This window comes from Benincasa hispida, chromosome 12, assembly GCF_027475165.1.
Source record: "Benincasa hispida cultivar pf3 chromosome 12, pf3_genome.v1.1, whole genome shotgun sequence".
Lineage (NCBI taxonomy): Eukaryota > Viridiplantae > Streptophyta > Magnoliopsida > Cucurbitales > Cucurbitaceae > Benincasa > Benincasa hispida.
In genome coordinates, this window is record NC_143489.1 from 5,307,429 (window position 1) to 5,329,431 (window position 22,003).

General features: G+C 36.3%; 1 pseudogene; it reads left to right on the plus strand.

Moving 5' to 3' along the window:
- LOC150031715 (glycosyl hydrolase 5 family protein-like) overlaps positions 1-21,518 on the plus strand; it is a 55,818-nt pseudogene extending 34,300 nt beyond the window's left edge.
- The last annotated feature ends 485 nt before the right edge of the window (positions 21,519-22,003 follow it).

Here is a 22,003-nt window from a genome sequence, read left to right on the forward strand (position 1 = left end):
CTCTAAAGGGGTGATGGACGCAACATAAGACAAGATGATCGCATGCAATGAAGATCCTAGGTCATGTTAGTTAAGTACTTCTCAACCCATTCAAAAGTTTAGCTGCTCATGCGTATTGTAAAGAGAGTGAACAGATGTAGAAATGCAGGTTCCATTCTATAAATGAAATCGAAATACAGAATGCCAATGTGAAATAAAGATAAGGAGCTTGGTAGTAATCTCTTGTTTCCCAAGGCTTTTACACTATTTTCTCTACTCTCTGTTTTCCACTATCCATGGCACTCTCTCGAGTTGACCAGGGCGATCTTTTGGCGTCTTCTCTTTTCTCTCACTTTCACCTTCTAAGTATAAGGAAACTATGAACAAAGGCTATGCTCAGCTGGAATGTAAAACCAAACTGATGAACTCCTTTAACGAAGATGGCCTTCGGTATTTATAGGGCTTCAGGGTGAAGAACTTTTTCTCCCAAATGATTGCACTGATTGGATGTCATTAATTCTCTGTCTGATGCGCCAAATAATTGTCACCGAAAAGTTGAGTGTACTTGCTACAGTGTCGTTAACGACTTGTCAACTTAATTCGAAATCGACCGTCATCAGCTTTCTATCCCATCGTGATTTATTAAGTTTTCACCTTGATGCGTCGGCTCTATGTGGCCACCTTCTTGAGCAAATTTTCACGAACAAAAACGATCGCATAGCCTTGCGATCGTAATCTCTTAATGCGCTCGGACGTTAATTTCTTTGGATTGCAATTCTGCTTTGCGCCAACACATTTTCTTGTACAAAATACATAAGTTTGCTGCTTTAATGCGATGGACGCATGGGATCGCAATGTTATAAACTTAATGCTTTTGGACGCAATTTTATATATTTTTACCATCGCAATCCTTCATTGTTTTATATCTTTGCACTGTAATAACGTGCATTTCTGCCTGTTATCAATGCCATTGTAGTGACCTTTCCTTCATCATTCTGCTTCTTTTTCAGTCTTTGCGAGAATAGTGGTCTACAGGTTTTGTGGTCTAGAGGCTTAGAGGTTGCGCAACTTTCGATTCCATTGTCTCAGGCTTTTCTAATTCGTTTTGTATCAATGGGTTCTTGGATTCCATCACATTCGGATTGGTCCCACTAGGCTCTTTCCTTTCTTCCACCGTCGCCTTTCCACTTCGCAGGGTGACTGCTAGGCATTGTTCTTTGCCTATACTCTCCGGGTTGCGTGGGAGCTTAATTAAGCTCGGTAGCATCCCTTGCGGTCTATTTTTTAGCTCTTTCGCAATCTGTCATATTTGGATCTCTAGATTGCGGATGGAAGTCGTCTAGCTCTAGAGGAACGTCTCGTTCTTCTCAATGTGCTGCTTTAATAGGTTCTCCAGATAAGATGATGGTGGTGCTTGCGAGCTGCTGGCTTGTTATTACTGTTGACCATTCGTTCATTGGAAAAATTGCGGTTCTTCTTTGTGCGCCATAGGTTGATAACTTTGTTGTTGGTTATTTTTCCAAGCGAAATTGGGGTGGTTTCTCCATTCGGGGTTGTACGTATTAGAGAAAGGGTTGTTCTTTACAAAGTAGACTGACTACGAGTTTCGTGAACACTCTTCAATCGGATGCAATTCTCCACATATTGCACAACTGGTGCTTGTCTATTCGATTGCGTTCACTTTCCCTCTTTGCATTTCAGGGTTATTGATTGTGATGCCCTGTAACAGATTAATCATCGCATTCATTTGATTCTGCAAAGATGTGATGGCACCATTATTTGCGTTACCTTTTCGAAGTTTTATTCGTTGATCGCTCTCTTGCCAATCTTCATGATTCTTTAATATGCGATCAAGAATGTTTTTAGGCTCATCATAATTTTTATCAAGCTGACCGCTTGCTGCTGCCGCATTGGCAGTTGTCTGTGATGCAGGATTTAAGCCATGGTAGAATATCTCCATCTGGAGGCAGTCTGGTAATCCGTTGTGCGGACAATCTCGCACTAATCTCTTAAACCTCGCCCACGAGTCATTGAGCGATTCATCTATTTCCTATTCAAAATTCGTGATTAACTTCCTTCTTCTTGCATTCTCAGTAGGAGGGAAATATTTCTTCATGAACTTCTCGCAACCTGTTCCCACGAAGTTATCTCCCCTGGTTCAAGGGAATATGCCCATTTCCTTGCTTGACCGCATAACAAAAATAGGAAAAGCGTGAGTTGAACTTCCTCAGTAGAGATATTTGGGAACACAAAAGTGTTACAGATTTCAATGAAACTCAGGAGATGGACATGCGGATCCTCGCCATGCCTTCCACCAAACTGTTCGGTTGTCTGAATCATTTGTAACATAACCGGCTTCATTTCAAACCTTGATTCGTCCAAAGCTGGCCTCATGATTCCTAGGGAGAAATCATACAGGTTGGGTGATGCATAGTCCGGGATGGGTCTATTACGGTCATTCACCAAGAGAATGGGATTTGCCATGATGTTGTTTGCATTTGCGGCTCTTTCTTCCGGTTGTTCCGCCATTATAGGATTTCTTTCTTGTTGTTATCGGCGGTGGTTTCTCTATCTTCTTCGAAAATTTCTTTTGATTTCTGGGTCGTAATTGGGCTCAAGAGCGTGTCCTTCACGCATGTGATGTCTGCTTCTTCTCTTACCAAAGGAATGGCAGTGCACAGAGGTTAAAAGCTGCAAAGAAAATAAAAAAGGTTTACTGTTAGCGCAATATATACTGTCGTAATCCCCGGCAACGGCAACAAAAAATGATGCGTTGTGAATTGTGATGCGATTATGGTGTGAGTTTTCGGTGATGTGTTATGCGGTGAACATGCATGTTTTCCTAATAAGACCCAAGTATAAGCCTCACTAGGTTTCCTGGTAAGTCCAGGGTCGAACACAGGGACTACTGAGTAAATATGCGATAGTTACTTTGATTCTCTTGCAGTGGTGAAAAAAAATGAGTTGGATGGTGTTTTAATTAAGAATATTTCCTATTCGATGGAGTTTGAATGAAGAGTTGATGAAATCAAGAGTTACAATGAGTATGCAATGAAGGGGTTGAGAAGGGGTTTAGCTTACACTTCCTAAGATTATGGACGAGTTATGCAATCATGCTACACACAAATAACATGCAAATTCCATAATTCCTATTTCTAGGATGCATGCGTTGTATACAAAAAAGTCGATAGGACTTACGTCTAAGCCTCTATTCTTGTCTATGCGATGATGAATGGTGCACACATAAAACAAGATGACCACATACTATCATATCCTATTTCTAGGGTGCATGCGATGTGTTAATAGCAATAAAACTTATGTCTAAGTTTCTATTTCTTGCTTATGCTGTTCTAATCTGACTCTCTCAAGCCTAGATTCAAATCTGACTCTCTCAAGTCTAGATTCTATCTTTAGACTACTCTCTCAAGTATCTCTAAAGGGTGAATGACGCATATATAAGACAAGATGATCGCATAAAATTTAAATCTTAAGTCATGCTAGCTAAGTACTTTTCAACCTTCAGAAATTTAGCTACTCGAAGTATGGAGAGATTTCCATCCCATCATGATTTATTATGTTGTCACCTTGATGCGCAGTCTTTATGCGACCACCTTTTTTCGCAACTTCTCACGATTACATACGATCGCATGGCTTTGCTATCGCAATCTTCAAGTGCGCTAACGCCTAATTTCTCTGGATCTCAATTTTTACTAGCGCCATCGCATTTTTCTGCAGAACATAAGTAAATTAACTGCTTTTATGTGATGGGTGCATGTGATCGCAATTTATTTAGTTTAGTGCTTTTGGACATGATATTGCTTATTTTTACCATCATATTCTCTCATTGTGTTACTTATTTCAGCTATAATAACTTGTATTTCTAACCGTTATCAACTACTAGAAAAACTACTGAATTATTGAGCATTCTTCTTGTATACACAAGGCTCATTAACATTTTGATTAAAACCATAAGATTTGATCGTAGTATCAAACCTTATGTTCCAAGATCGGGAAGCTTTCTTCAGTCCATAAATGGACCGATTAAGCCTGCAAACCTTTTACTTTTGACCTTGGATTATGAATCCCTTGGGTTGCTCCATGCAAATGGTCTCCTCAAGATTTCCATTCAGAAAGGCAGTCTTGACGTTCATCTGCCAAATCTCATAGTTATAATATGAGACTATGGACAAGAGTGTTCTGATTGATTTAAGCATGGAAACAGGTGAGAAAGTTTCATCATAGGAAACTCCCTCAACCTTGGTATAACCTTTTGCCACTAATCCAGCCTTGAAGGTATGCACCTTCCCATCAGCACCCTATTTCCTCTTATAGATCCATTTACAACCTATAAATTTAACCGCATCAAGTTGATCTACAAGATCCCGTACGGAATTGAAGTACCTAGACTCCATTTTGAGATCCATCGTTTTGATCCATTCATCTTTGTTAATATCCTCCACTGCCTTCATGTAAGACTATGGATCCTTAACTTCACCATCAGCTACCATAGCTTGAATGTCTATTAAATCCATATAGCGAACAGATGGGTTCATAACCCTCCCACTATGTCAAGGTTCTCTCAACACTTGAGGTGGATTTGACCTAATGGATGATCCTACTTCAACAACTCTTGTTAAGGTACGAAGTTCTTCAACAACTCTTATTGAAGATTCAGTAGTTTCTTTGGAATTTTCATTCAACACGATCTTACTTCGGGGTTTGTGCTCCCTTATGTGGTATTCTTCAAGAAAAGTAGCATTTGTCAATACAAACACTTTATTTTCTTTAAGATCGAAGAAGTAACCACCTCTTATTCCTTTGAGGTAGCCTACAAATAGGCACAATTTTGAACGTGGTTCTAGTTTCTCAGGATTAGCCTCAAGCACATGTGTTGGGCAACCCAAAATTTTGAAATGACGTAAACTAACTTTACAACCATTCCACAATTTCAAAGGTGTTATAGAAACACTCTTGAATGGAACGTAGTTCAGGATGTACACTGCAGTCTCCACTAAATAACCCCAAAACGAGTAGGTAAGGAATCGTAACTCATCATTGACCGAACCATGTCCAAAAGAGTTCGATTTCTTCTTTTTGATAGACCATTCTGCTGAGGTCTACCAGGTGCTGAGATTTGGGATACTATTTCATGTTCTATAAATAGTTCTGGAATGTTAAGTCCATAAACTCTCCACCTCGATCAGATCAAAATATTTTAATTGTTCTGTTTAATGCATTTTCAACTTCAGCCTTGAATTCCTTGAACTTTTCAAAATATTTAGACTTATGTTGCATTAAATAAACATACCCATATCTTGAATAATCATCAGTAAAGGTTTTGAAATATTCATAACCTCCCCTTGCTTTGACATTCATCGATCCACAGAGGTCTGAATGTATTAGCTCTAGAGGTTCTTTAGCCCTGTGACCCTTTCCGATAAAAGGTCGTTTAGTCATTTTTCCATCAAGGCAAGACTCAGACACAGGTAAAGAATTTTCTTCTAACTCCCTTAGAAGTCCATTTTTCACCAACCTCTCATCCTATTGAGATTGATGTATCCTAGTCTTAGATGCCAAAGTTGGGCATTTTCTTTAGAAGAAATTTTAAGCCTTTTATATTGAGTTACAACAATCTTAAACATTTCTGTGTTATGGAGAGCGTTAGTTGCTAACGGTCTTAGAACATAAAGATTATTTTCCAGTTTTGCAAAACAAATATCATCACCATTTTTGGAAATAAACACTTGATTTACAATAAAGTTCATACAGTACGATTGTTCAAGCAAACACTTTAAAGAAACAAGGTTCATTTTTAAATCAGGAACTACATATACATTTTCTAAAATAAGAAATTTGTTCTGTAAAGTTAACCAGAGACCTCCCACTGCCACAGCCGAGACGACGTGCCCAGTTCCAACTTGCATCGTCACTTCACTAGCATTTAGTTTCCACCAGGAACTAATTCCTTAAAGTGAAGAACAAATGTGGTTAGTGGCCTCATAATCTATAATCCAGGCAGAATCATCATTCTCCACTAACCAGATTTCCAATATAAGTAAATCATGTTTACCTTGCTTGGCCTTCTCCTTTTTTGCAAAGTATTTGGGGTAGTTCCTCTTCTAATGCCCATCTTGGTTTCAATGGAAACAGATTTCCTTTGCAGCCTTGGTCGGTCTTTTGCCCCTTTGAGTAGCAACTACAGGGTTAGCTTTCACTTCCCACTTCTTTTTTTTCAACCTTTTGGTGTCGGAGGAAGAAGGTACATACTTAGTCCTAGAGGTCGAACCTCTGTGGAACTTCTTAGAAGATGAAGCAACATTTGCTTCACCCTTCTGTTCCTTGTTTTTCATAAAGGATTGGAAGATCTATAACTGATTAAGTACAGTGGTTAGGTTGTAATCAATCTTGTTCAAAACACCATTACTAGAAAATGAAGGAAACTTTCAGGAAAAGATTCTAAAATGAAGCTAACCTGACTATCTTCATTGATGCTTGACCCACTTCATCTCCACCACGTTGAAATTGACTATCATGTTGAGAATATGTTCTCTAACAGATGCCCCTTTCTTCACACGGGCATTGAAGATGTGTTTTAGAGCATCATGGCTGAGCTGTGCGAACGGTTGTCTGAACATTCCCCTCAGGGACTCCATGATCTCACGGGCTGTGAGCATGGGCTCAACTTCTTGGCCAAGAGTTCGTTAAGACTTGCCAAGATATATGCTCGGGCATTATTGTTTGCCCATGTCCAACGCATGTAAGTTTCCCGAACGTTTCGAGGAGTATTAGAAGCTGGAATGGGAGGACAATCCTCCATCAGGACAAAATGAAGATCATCGATGATCAGTATTGTGTTGAATGTGTTTTTCCAACTAATGTAATTTTCCCCCATTAATTTATCCACGACGAGCAAGTTTAATGTAGCGGTAGCCATAATAAAATAATTGCTGAAAAAGAACAAACTATTTACTATTAATTTACTTTGCATTAAACCACTCATACAACCAATCAGTTTTAGCAAAATTTTAACGTACCCTGCATGACATCTAATTCTACAGTGATGTTTCAGTGAGGCAGGACAAAAGTCATCGTAAGGTGATCAAGTGTCCCTTCACTGAAATGAGACATTCTCAACCATTAAACAGAAATAACACCTTGTTACTATGACTAACAATCACCATTGTATTGGGATTGGTGTCCTAATTCTCCCGAAGTCTCGTTGTTTTGTAAAGATACACGTTGTTTAATGAATAAAATAAGTGTTATTTAATTCTGATATTTACTCATATCTAATAAACAAAGCTCCTTGGTTACCTTATGTGAACTTAAGCATGTATATGTGATATACAAGTGGATCATGACTTAAGTGATAACCTAAATAGGTCTGTAGTATAAGGATTAAGGTGGGATACCTGATCCTGGTGACACTACGGATACGGCCCGCTTTGTAGAGGTTTGCAAGTGTTGTAAACTACTACAGATGGTAGATCCTGGCTATTCATGTGGAGACGTGCAGTGGGGGTGTCCTATATAAAGAGTTTGTATAAGACCTAGAGCACGAAATGACTAGACTCTGTATATAACACGTTGATATTAGAGACTTACATCTCACCTAAATGACCATAGGTGACAGGACCTCAATCCTGAGTGTTTTAGGAACTCCTACCTTTGAGGGCGGTCCTTTGATTAGTATGGGTGAGAGTGGCTAGATTGCCAACTTAACATCCCTACCTTTTTGGGGACTTATCTGATCTGGGAGCTGAGAACTCAATCTACAAGATGGAATTCACTTCTTTCTCGAAGTAGGGATAAGTAGAGAGATTGCTCCCTTAAGGGCTGATTCCAGGGCTTGAACATAGTGGCCACAACTTCTCTTTGGAAGAGAAGACTCAGTCATAGTAGGACTATGACTTTATGTTCATTAGAGGGATCAGTGGTACTTAAGGAGACAGATGTAACTACAAGGGCATAACAGTTATTGGCCCAGCTGTACTTACGAGTGATCTGTGAAGGGTTGTCGCACTGCTCATTGGTTAAGATGGACACATAATATATCTTTGGTAAGGAGAGTTCACTTGTTCGTCTTTAGTGGAGTGCCTGGTAGTTAACGGATGGTGGATCCTGTGACTAAAGAGTTTAATCAGTTATTCACGTACCATTGGAGCTTTGAGCTACAGGTCCCCTTGGTAGCTCGATGGATTCAGTTAAGGATCAGTTCTTGGTGTTGATTTGAAATGTTTAAATTGACAAGAGGCATTTTGATTATATATGATATAATTGGTTTGATGTATGAGATACATCTAGTGGAGGATTAATGTAAATGAGATTTACATTAAGTACCATGGAATAGAAAAATAACTATAGGTTATATGTTTCATGAGATGAAATATTAAAACTACAGGTTATAAATATAGTATGATAAGTTGGTTATCATTTATGTTTGTAATAATATTAATTATTGGATAATAATTCTTTTTCTTTTAAATAACCAAAGTAGTGGGTGGTTATTAAATCATGGTAATCGTGAGTTTAAAAGGAAAATGGTTTTTCCATTTTAAAAAGGATGTTTTACAAAACATTGAAAAGGTTTTGAGTTTTCTCTTCGCGCAAAAGAAACTCATGGGTCGTCAAGTAAATACAGATTTACTAAACGATGACTGAGTGAGCTAAACGATCATGCAGAGTAGAGCTAAACGATCGTGCAATATTTACTAAACGATCGTATAGTTTTGCTAGATGATCACTGGCCCAAGGTAAATGATTGTGTAGAGTTTGCACGTGACAGACCGAGCTAAACGATGAGCTAAACAATCGCTTTTGCTAGACGATCACTTAGCTTTAACTAAAGGATTGGGCATCGACCTATGTGATAGATCTCTGCCATCTCCCACTTGTCCCATCGTGTACGCGACGGTGTTTCCTCCTTCGTCTGCCTCATACCAAGTCCGAATAGAGCCCACCATCTGGATTCTCACACTAAGAATACCAAGGTAACCTTGTTGGTGGTGTCAAACTCAACTTGACACCGTCAAGGTTTTCTGGAGGCCATTCGTGGTGCTGTGGAGGCCGTTCGCTGTTGTGGAGGAGTTTGTGACTGACACGATCATTGAGGAGTTCGTGACCGAGTGCGAAGTGTTCGTGTTGTGTTCGTGCGGTGTTACGGTCGTGTAGATCGAGCGCTCATGGTTTCTGTTGTTCGATCAAAGTTGCGCAACGGAGCATGGAGACGCTTCTGCCTTTGTGCGTAGAGTTTGATCTCTTTATGCATTTGTATTGTTCATGCTGTAATTTCTGCATTTGAATTGTATAACCGCTTGTTTGAAGTCGACTGTAAATATTGTTTATTCATGATTGTAATTTGGAATAGACTTATTCCGCTGCTCATGGAAATCTCAGATCTGATTTCCTTCACATTGTTCAGTCAATAATCTGTTAACGTGCGTAACAATTATTATAAGTGTAACCCCTCATTTTAGGTTCTAGAGTTCCACTCCAATGAGCCAATCGTAGGGACAAATCGATTGGGAGATGAAACTAAAGCAACCCTATCCATTTATGGAAATTGAATAAAGTGTCATGCAATACTGCCACCCTTTAGGTGGACACCTACGATGCCACAAGGCGATGCATGAAACTTATTTAACCTAATGGGAGAGACCGAGGATGTGTTGTCACACGTCCCACTCCCACTTACTATAAACACTCTCTCCATTCACCTTGTTATTGGCCTACTCAAATACCACTTGTAGGGGGACATCCATGGTGCCTCGAGGTTGAGTATAAATCTCACAGTATGAATTTACAGGGAGAAACGTGTAGAGGATAAAATGAAGTATCATATATCCCATTTTCCTCCCAATGAGTATTTTGCCTAGGGTAATTAACTTAGGAAAACCCCGCCTATTGATTTTAACTAAGTGAACATTTAATTTGCTAAAAAACAACTCTTGTCTTTGATGATTAAATAATTTTGATTGAAGTCTCATTAAACTCTTTATAGACTTTAATCAAATATGCAACATGTAACAAATCTATCTAATTCACCTTTCCCGATAGGTTCCCAGGTGGGATGCGACATTTCCGCCAACTTAAGTACCCCAGCCTAGACAGAACCTGCCTTAAACAAAAGTCCCTTATAGATACATTTGTTACATATTTAATCTTTTATTATGAATCAATTTAATCCTACTAAACCGATCAAAAGATTAAACTAAGATTTTCAATCTCATTAGAAATGTGATCTTAGGACTATCTCAATCATGTTTTAAAACAATTTTAAAAAGGATTATGTAACGACCCGAACCCCTAGGACTTAAGTTATGTTGTTACTAAATACATGCATGCATGGAACTTAAAACGACACTCTATTATGGTGAAATAAATGCTAATTAAATAAGGTAAGTTCAAAAGACTTTCATTAAATTCAAACATTAAAAACAACAGTAGGGTACCCATAAATCATAAATGATAATAAATAAGTCTGAAAACGATTCTTAATAGTAAGTTTTAAACAGCAAAACTGAAAGTTAAAAAAAACATTTAAAGAAATCTAAATCTCATGAGCGGAAACATAAAACTAGTCTCAGTGGCTTGATCACGAATTTCGCTTGTCCGTCGCTGGTGCATCTCTACCTTTACCTGAAACAACAACATGAGAAAGAATGAGTATAAAATACTTAGTAAGTAACCCCACTACTAGGGTCAGGTTAGACATCTATATCCTCTAGATGCCTACCTCTTGTGGAACATATAAACTGTCCTAGTTCTCATGGGACACATACATACATGAAAAACTGAGTGTTGCTGTCAGACGGCATAAATTGTTCAAGTTGGCGGCTGGTAGTGAGGGTCTTGCGTGAGGAGGGTTTACGAGAGTGAGAGAGAAGGGGAATTTCTAGTTTTACAGATTTTATTCAGCGGCGATTATGAACAAACTAGAGCTTCAAACAACCATCCAACCGTTCAAAATAAAATTCTATATGTCTCGAACAGACTGACCAAATTTGAGCACGATCCAACTATTCAAACTTCTGCAATCGATAATTTTGTGGAAGTTGTCATTAAAAAACTTAATTATTTTCTCCTAATTTTTGGCCTCTTTTCACTCTCATTTAATTTCGAAAAAAAACTCAATTCTTTTATTTATTTATTTTTTTCAAGTTTTGAAAAGATAAATAAAATATTTTATCACAATATCTCCAAAATCTCCAAGATTCTATTAAATTTATAAATCAATTAACTTTTCAAATTATCTTAATTTAGGCTTCAAAAACAAAAATTAAAGGGCATAAGATCCATCAATTTGATACAAATTAAATTCTTCCAATATTTAAATCAATTCAAAACCACATAAAATTAATTATTTCTTTTAATTTTTTTTTAAGTTGGCCCTAAAATCCAAAATCAAAGGGAAGCAAAATTTAATATTTTCAAGATAACTAGTTCGAATATCTGATCAATTAAATTCAATTTAACCAATAAAATTTTTTCAATTATTTCAATTTAATCCCAATTTTTCAAATGAAGGGAAATTTAAACTCAATAATTTTAGATAATTAACTTAAAATTTCCTGAAATTGGTGATGTTACAGATTATGACGTAAGGTTTGCATGAAACTCTATATTATTGAGTTTAATTCTAATTTCATTCTGTTATAACAATTATAAATAAATGAAACAATTAAAACATTCATTGCATGCTTGACATACTTCAGTTGATTATAACATTTATAAATTAACCTAAGGTAATGTCATACTTCATGCAATCTTCATTCATTACTAACGTATATAACAATTATAATATAAATGATGCATGGATATGCTATAAATTCATGCATACATATACTATAACATTTATATTATATGATGCATGAGCATGCTATACAATTTAAATTATGCATATACATATATTATAACACTTATAATATAAAATGATGCATGAATATAAATGCATAACCTATGGTGGGTTTTTAAATTATATGACATACAATATGACATATAAGAAAAAACATACATCATATGTATATTTAAAAACTAACAGTTAATAGACCGGGATAAGACACCTAAAAGGAACTTAAAAGCTAATTATTATAAGAATAAAAGTCAACCGGTTCGAAACAAGTGAACCGAGTCTTGAACCGCCCATCACGGAACTATCTGTAGTGATCGTGTAGCAAACTATGTTGTAATAGTTGTACTAACTCGTTGCACGACCTGCTGGGGTTGATGCCCTAAATTTCACAGAGTCCTATAGTTTGTAAACACATGTATGAACAAACACTTGGTGATTTATAATATGATATATTTTATTCACTTCAGTATATGAAATATGAGATATTTTAGTTGCATTAACCATAAACCAATAAACTAAGATCCCTGGTTATTGTTGTAACTTAAGCATGTATGTGGAGACATACAAGTGGATCGTGCTTTAAGTGATAACCTAAATGGTCTGTAGTATATGGATAAAGGAGGGAAACCTTATCCTGGTGACACTATGAGTGTGGCACGCTTTGTAGCTGTTACAAATGTTGTAAAGTGCTACAAATGGTCTGATCCTGATCATTCATGTATTAGACATGCAAGCGGGGATGCTCTAACCAAAGAAGTTTGGATAAGATCGGACCACGAAATGTTTAGTCTCGTTATATTATTTCATTCATGAGAGGGACTTTCATTTCACTAGGATGATCATAGGTAACATAACCTTAATCCTGAATGAGTCGTGAACTCCTGCCTATGAGGGCGATCCTTTGATTTGCATGGGTGTAAGTGGCCAGATCGCTGACTAAAACCTACCACTTTGAGGATTTGTCTGATTGGGGAGCTGGGAATTCAGCTACACAAGACGGAATTCACTTTTTTCCTAAAGCAAGGGAAGTAAATAAATTACTCCGTTAAGGGCTGATTCTAGGGCTTGAACAATGTGGCACAACATCTTCTCTTGGCCTGAGAAGGGTTTACTTATAGTGGGACTATGATGTATTGTTCATTAGAGGAATCAGTAGTACTTAAAGAGTTAGATGTAACTACAGGGGAAAAACAAAAATTTGGCCCAGCTGTACTTACGAGCGATTTGTGAAGGGTTATCATACTATTGATTGGTTATATCCGATGGACACAAAAATATATCTATAGTGCAAAAAGTGCAATTATCGGTCTTTAGTAGAGTGTCTGGCAGTTAACGGAGGTTGGATATCGTGATTAAAGAGTTTAGTCAGTTATTCACATACCGTTGGAGCTTCAAGCTACAGGTCCATAAGGTCCCCTTGGTAGCTCAATGAATTCATGTTGAGAATCAGTTTTTGGGTTAGTTTGAAGTGTTCAAATTAAAAAGAGGGAATTTGATTATATATGATATAATTAAATTAATTCAATTATATGTGATATAATTGATTTGATGTATTTGATACATTATTTTAATGGGAGGAATTAATATAAATATGATTTATATTAAATTCCATAAAAGAGAAAAAGAACTATGGTCTATATGCCATAGGATAACTTGTTGAGAGAGTAAACGATCGATCGAGTTTTTCTATACGATAGTTACTTGCTACTAAACGATCGAGTACTCAAGTCTATATCATAGGCTTATTCCTTCTGCCGCCTACTCAATCGTCTACCCGATCATCTAGTTCTTCCTTTCCTCTTCCCAAATCCATAAAAAGCCCACACCTCCTAGACTCTCACACCGAGAATACCAAGATAACCTCGTGGTAGTGTCGAGTTTCTGTTCGAGGGTTGAGGATCGAGTTGTACTAGATTGTGATCAAGTATTTTCCAGTTCATGCTATTTGTTGGGTTTGATCGTTGCGTTCATGCTATTGGACGCATTGGTATTGGATCGAGGAAATACTAGAAGAAAGAGTTCTTTAATAGTATATTTACTCGATCTCTTGTTTGTTCTCTAGAAGCATGCTGTAATTTTATCCTTAATGCATAATTGTTATTTTTTATTATAAATGTTTATATTCTTTTACAATGGTTTTTGGAACAATCTGCTTCTGCTCACTAGTTTTCTAAATTTAGAGTTCCTTCACGATCTTGTAGCAAAAGCTACACGATCGTTTAGAGATGCTTTCTTCCTCATCGAAGCAATGCTTTGAATTTCCTCTTTGAAGCTCACCGTGAACAGCACGAGCAACTCAAAATATTAAATGCAAACTCTAGCATAAAAATGCCCAAAACAGGGGCCCTTACAAACCAAATTTGTAAAAGAATAAAGCCTTAAAACTAAATATTCTATCTTGAAACATCCATCAACAAAACCACATTCATCACAAAACCATTCATCACATGAATCATCAACAGAATGCAGAATATTAAAACCCACCATTACTGTAAATTGATTCAAAAAGAAAAATGGAATTTGGGATCAGTAAACCAAAACCTGGCTTAGATACCATTTGAAGGATCTCATTGAAAAGAAACTTGAGCAGAAGCGGGATCGTCCCAATTTTTGTTTTTCATAGAATGTAATTTTTACAGAAAAGAAAGAACAAATTTATGTATTTATTTAAATTACAGCATTCTTAATAAATAAATAAATAAATAAACTTAGAGGTTTTAGAAACCCTTATCTTTGAAGGCCTTCTTCAAGATTCCCTCGAACAAAAAACGAACACTACCACGATGGTGACCTTGGTATTCTCAAATAAAGAACCCAGGAGTGGTGGCCTCTAACTATTTTGGAATAGAAAGGGAATGATTTTAGAGAAGAGATGAGGGAAAGGAATTTTTTCAGAAACTTATAGAGAGAACCATTTTCTCTGTTCAATAATGTATATATTTCTCACTTTCTTTCTTGCCCATGATGAAGGAGGCTTTCTCCTATCAAATGCTCATAAAACTTCAACCACCCACTTACTTGGGTGGAGAAAAAAGAGGGGAGGGAGTCAACTCCCTCCTTAATCAAATAAATTAATTTTAATATATAAATAATGAAATTAATTTATATAAAATAAATATTTAATATATATAAATGTGATAACTAACTTATCATAATATATATATATATTAGACTACATGTTATATCAAATAACTTATAAGCTATGGTTTTAATATTGTATCATATACAATATAACCTATAGATTCTTTTCTCTTTCATATGGCATTTAATATAAAACACATTTATATGAAATTTAGCAATTATGAATCCAATTAATATAATTAATATTTGAATCTTATTCAAATATTCATTTCCTCTCATAATGTATCAAATAAATTATACTAATTATATCATATATAAATAAATAACTTAATTATACCATATATAATTAAATCCCTCAATTAATTTGAACAATTCAAATTAATCCAAAAACTGATTTTCATTTAATCCTATTGAGCTACCAAGGGGACTTCATGGACAGTACCTTGAAGCTCCAACGATACATGAATAATTAATCAAACTCTTTAAATAAATTATTCAACATCCATTAACTATCGGGCACTCCACTAAAGGCCAACAGCTGCACTCTTCACACTATAGATATAGTTTTTTGTCCATTGGATATAACCAATCAGCAGTACGATGGCCCTTCACAAATTGTTCGTAAATACAGTTGGGCCAAAATTATCGTTTTGCCCCTATAGTTACATCTAACTTCTTAAGTACCACTGATTCCTCTAATGAACAATAGATCATAGTCTAAGTATGACTAAACCCTTTTCAGGCCAGGAGACGTTGTGGCGTCACATTGTTCAAGCACCAGAATCAGCCCTTAAAGGAGCACTTAATTTACTTACCCCGACCTCGGGGAAGGAGTGAATTCCTACTTGTGTAGTTGTGTTCCCAACTCCCCAATCAAACGAATCCCCAAAATGGTAGGCTTATTGAGTCGGTGATTTGGCCACTCTCACCCATACAAATGAAAGGACCACCTTAATAGGTAGGAGTTCAGACCTCACTCATTATTCAGGTCATGTTACCTATGGTCATCCTGGTGAAACGTAAGTCTCTATTATGAATGGCGTTGTATAATGAAACTAAACATTTCATGGTTCGGTCTTATACAAATTCCTGTGTATAGAATATCCGTGGTCACATGTCTGTACTTGAATGATCAGGATCAGGTCATTTGTAGCACTTTACAATAATTGTAACACCTACAAAGTAAGTTATACTCGTAGTCTCACCAAGATAAGGTACCCAGCTTCGTCTATCTACGACAGACCATTTAGGTTATCACTTAAATATTATCCACCTGTATGTCTCTACATACATGTTTAAGCTACAAGGTAACCTTGGATGTTTGTTTATTGGTTTGTGGTTAATGCAACTAAAATATGGAATAAAATATCATATTTTATTAAATAAACAATGAGTTTATTCAAAAAATTTACAAACTATAGGATCCTACGAGATTTAGGGCATCAACACCAATAATACTAACTTTGAAATTTTTTGTGAGAGTACAATAACTAAATTTGGACAATAGAGATTAAAATAGAACCCACAAGTTCCAAAATATAGGAACTAAATTAGTATATTAATCTATAATTGATAAATATTTTAGATGATATCTTGACCATTTGTATGATAATATATATGCAAAAGGTGGTGACAATGAGTTAGACAAACGAACCACGAGGACCAAACCAAAACGTCGAGATGTGGTTTCAATACATGAGCCAATGAGCTAAGCTTATTTACCAAATTAACCCAAATGTTTTAGTAGTGATTATTTTTGGACTAAACTACAATACCAACTTAAGCTTCTTGAAGAACAAGTGAATGGACTTTAACTTGGACAACAAGTTGATATTTGAAGCTCATTTGTACTCCTTTATAAAAAACATGGGTGATGTTGGGGTTGAATCCCTGAAGTCTCGTGTCCTGTAGTTTGTAAACAGTTTGTATGAATGCTTGTGATGTATAATATATGATATTTTACTTCACTTCTTGATTTTGCTCAATTGTTTGTTTTATTTGATTTACCACAAACCAATAAACCTAAAATTCCTAGTTATTTGGATGTAACTTAAGCATGTATATGGTGACATGCAAGTGGATCATGTTTTAATTGATAACCAAAATGGTCTGTAGTATATGGATATAGGAGGGAAACCTTATCCTGGCAATACTATGGATGCGGCCCACTTTATGGAGTGGTGTGTTGTGACTTGTCACATATGGTCAGATTCTGATCATTCGTATAGGGGACATGCGAGTGGGGGCGTCCTATACAAAGAGTTTATATAAGATCTGACCACGAAGTGTTAACGTCTCATTATATAACACCGTTTATGACAAAGACTTCACTTCACTAGGATGACCATAGGTAACATAACCTCAATCCTGAGTGAGTTGGGAACTCCTGCCATTGAGGGCGGTCCTTTGATTTGTATAGGTGCGAGTAGTCAAGTCGTCGACTCAAACTTACCACTTTGGGGATTCATCTGATTTGGGAGTTGGGAACTCAACTACACAAGATGGAATTCACTCATTCCCTGAAGCAGAGACAAGTTGATAGTGATGCATTGTGAGTATGATAAAATAATGGTGTAAATTGTGATGGTGATGTATACGTTGTGCATGCAAATTTTCCTGGCAAGACCCAAGTATAAATCCTACTAGGTTGCCTGATAAGCCTAGGGTCAAACACAGGGACTAAGAAGACAGTATGCGACGGTGATTTCAGATTCCTTTGCGGTGACAAATAAAACAATGAGTTGGTTGGTATGTTTGTTTGAGGTATACATTCTATGTAGTGGAGTTGAGAAAACAGTTAATAACAATGAAAGTTACAATGAGTATGCGAGGGAACGGGTTGAGAAGGGATTTAGCTAACACTTTCTAAGATTGCATTCACGTTATGCAATCATGCTACACACATACAACAGCAGGTCATTTCTCAATGCAAATGCTATCACTCCTAGCTTTAGGACGCATGCGATGTATGTGATGATGTCTATACGACTTACGTCTAAGCCTCTATTCTTGTCTATGCGATGAGGAATGACACACACATACACAAGACGACCGCATACCACCATAATCTATTTCTAGGATACATGCGATGTATGTTAGCAAACAGAACTTTTCTCTAAGTCTCTATCTCTTACTTATATGGTTCTAATCTAAATTTCTCAAGCCTAGATTCTAACCTAGCTCTCTCAAGTCTAGGTTCTTTCTTTAGACTCTCTCTCAAGTAGCTGTAATGGGTGACAGACATATACATAAGATAAGATGATCACATAAAATAAAGATCTTAGGTCATGTTAGTTGAGTGCTTCTCAACCCATTCGGAAGTTTGGTTACTCATGCATAATGTAAAGAGAGTGAACAGATGTAGAGATGCAAGTTCCATTTTATAAATGTAATCAAGACACAGGATGACAATGGAAAGTAAAGATAGGAGGTCTGGTAGCAATTTCTTGCTTCCCAAGGCTTTTACACTGTTTTTCTCTACTCTGCTCGAAAGAATATTCTTGCTTTCACAAGAGTCGACCCTCTCTCCATTCTCAACAGTTCCCGACACTCTCTCGAGCTGACCAGGAACGATCTTCTGATGTCTTCTCTTTTCTCTTGCCTCCGCCTTCTAAGTGTAAGAAAACTATGAACAACGGCTAACTATCTTCTGTATGGTGAACTCTCTATATGGCTAAGCTCCTTTTTCAATGGTGGCCTTCGGTATTTATAGAGATCAAGGTGAAGAAGCTTTTCTCTCAAATGATTGCACTGATGGGATGTCATTAAATCTCTGTCTGATGTCAATTAATTGTCACGGAAAAGTTGAGTGTACTTGCTACAGTGTGTCGTTAACGGCTTGTCAACTAAATTTGGATTCGACCGTCATTAATTTTCTGTCCCATCGTGATTTATTAAGCTTTCACAATGATGTGTCGTCTCTATGTGGCCATCTTCTTGACCAGATCTTCGGAACACATACGATCGCACAGCCTTGCGGTCGCAATCCTTTAATGTGCTCGGACGTTGAATTTCTTGTATCGCAATTCTTCATTGCACCAACGCATTTTCTTGCACAAAATACGTAAATTAGCTACTTTAATGCGATGGATGCATGCGATCGCAATGTTCTAAACTTAATGCTTTTGGACACGATTTTATATATTTTTACCTTCACAATCCTACATTGTTTTATATCTTCACGTTGTAATAACGTGCATTTCTGCCCATTATTAGATAGATAACTCCCTTAAGGGCTGATTCTAAGGCTTGAACGATGTGGCACCATACACCTTCTCTTGGTCCGAGAGGTGTTCATACATAGTTAGACTATGTTGTATTGTTCATTAGAGGAATTAGTGGTACTTAAAGAGTGAGATGTAACTATAGGGGCAAAACGGTAAATTGGCCCAGGTGTACTTACGAGCATCTGTGAAGGGTCATTGTACTCATGATTGGTTACATCTGATGGACACAGAAATATATCTATGGTAAGAAGAGTTCAGTTGTTGGTCTTTAGTGAAATGTCTGGCAGTTAACAGATGGTAGATCTCGTAGCTAAAGAGTTTAGTCAACTATTCACGTACCGTTGAAGCTTCGAGCCACAAGTCCATAAAGTCCCCTAGGTAGCTTGGATAAAGTCGAGAATCAATTTTTGGGTTAGTTTGAAATGTTCAAATTGACAAGAGGGAGTTCGATTAGTATATATGATATAATTGAACTGGTTAATTATATATGATATAACTGACTAAATGTATGAGATATATTACTTTGGAGGAAATTAGATATAAATTTGATTTATATCAAGTAGAGGAAATTACTATAGTAGATAAATGATATCAAACAATAGGTTAAGAATATAATATGATTATATTCATTTATTAATTAATTGGTTGGTTATGTGATAATTGGTCGAATATTTCTCCTGAATCGTGCGTTAGCAAGGAAATCAAATTCGGTTATTGTAACTAAAGAATAAAATGAAAATTGGTTTTCATTTTTTTTGCAAAGAGTTTGAAAAAAATCGCTCAATTTATGAAAACGTAACGATTGCTTAGCTGAGAGCCTATACGATAGCGCTTTATCGCCTAAACGATTGCACACCCTGTGTACTAAACGATCACACGCATTCTTTAAACGATCGCTCATCTTTTCTAAATGATCGCTTAGCGTGCCGAGTTTTCTAAATGATCGCTTACTAATTACTAGAAGATCACTTAGTAAAAGCTACACGATCGTATACCTTTCTCTAAATGATAAGCACCCGTTATACGATAGCTATCTCCCACTTGCTTGTCGTTTTAAACGATCGTCCCTTTCCTCCTTCCTATACCAATTCCATCAAAGTCCACTCTTTGAATTCTCACTCCAAGAATACCAAGGGCTCTAAGTGGTGGTATCATCCCTGGTCATGCTTGTTCGTGTGCTACCGTTCGTGTAGATGATCGTGTTACTGGTAGCCGACTATTTGCTGGGCGATAAAGACCGTAAAGGGTTGCTTCCACTGGATTGAGTTCGTGAAAGGTTTACTCAATCTGTTGTTATTTATTTGTGAAAGCATGCCTACAATTAATATTAAATTTCATACCTGTTTGTTAGAATGTAGGTGTGGTAATTCGGTTATAATGAAATAGGAAAGATCCCAACGTGCTCATGGATGCTCTTCTTTAAGAGTTCCTTCAGGAGATTCTTGAACGTCGAAACCATTAAACACTTTTTATGCTAACTTCAACCAAAGGATTTGAAGATCAAGTTGGGTTTCTTGTGAGAGGACAAAACCAATGCCACTATTTGTGAGTGAATTTAGGATTGACCAAAGATGCACAAATGAGGGTCAAAATCGATTTTTGAGTTGCTTTTTTACCTACCTTACTAAAAATGATTTTGATTGGGACCTATGAGCATTGCAAGGTAGCTGCTACTATAGAAAAGGTGTGAAAGATGCTGAAGAAACCTTTGGCATCTTAGATTCTAAGTTTACAAATGTCAAAATCCCCTGATTCCTTCAAAGGTTTCAACTTATGCTAACCAAATTTCAAGGTATAATTTTTAAAAAGTGATAAGTTTCATTCCGCAATTGTTTTATTGAATTATCTAGGTTTTAAAGAGAATATTACTTTTCTACCAACCATTTTCAAACTTTACTTTTTTTCTCCTTACTAATTGAAGATCAAAATGGTTTTTCTCATTTAACATAGACCCAAGTTCAAATCTCACCACATCATTCATAATGTATTATGCTTTTAGTGGTGAATGTGTGCGAATGGACAAAAAATACCAATTAGGAACCAGTAGTTATAAGACCTTTAATCGTTGGAGCCATGAAGAAGATGGTGGTCCAATTAAGTTAGTAGGATCTATAATGTGTTTGAAAGTTGTTGGAGAAAGGCTTCCTCCAAACTCTCTCTAAAGACTGCTCGAGCCAACGAAGCATTTGGAAATATGCTTCAAATGCAAGCTTCAATTAGCCACCATTGATGAACAAGGGCAAGCCTTGTGTTTGCAAAGGGCTTCTCATTCCCATCAAATTGTGACTAACAAGTGCGTATGTCCAAATGATTATGAATGCCAAGGAGATCCACAAAGCCAATGGTTTACACTCGTCCCATCAAATGTACAACTCAATTAATTAAGCTCCAAAAGTGTAATTATATATCTATACGTTGTACTTGTAGCTCATTTCTTTCAATTTATACAATGTAATTCACTATTCGAATATTCTTCATGTAGACCCAAATAAATTTTTAAATGTCCTTTTTAACTTTGTCACAGAATACTCCTAAACTTTTAAAAGTTTTAAAAGTTTCAAAATACACTTAACTTTAAATAAGAGTTCAGAAATATCTTCACCGTCAGTTTTGAATGAAAATCATTAATGTTTTATTTAAAAAATACCCTTAAAAATGTTTTTTAAAAAATACTCTTACCGTTAGTATATGAATAGAAACTGTTAATACATCGATGCAAAATAACTATAAATTTTTTAAAAAAAATGTTCAAAAATTCTCCTATCGTTAGTATAGTGATCAATTTATTTGAAGTTTTCTTGAGTTCGAAAAGAACCAATTCTAAAACAAATTTTATAGGTATCCTCTTTTCTTTCATATAGATACT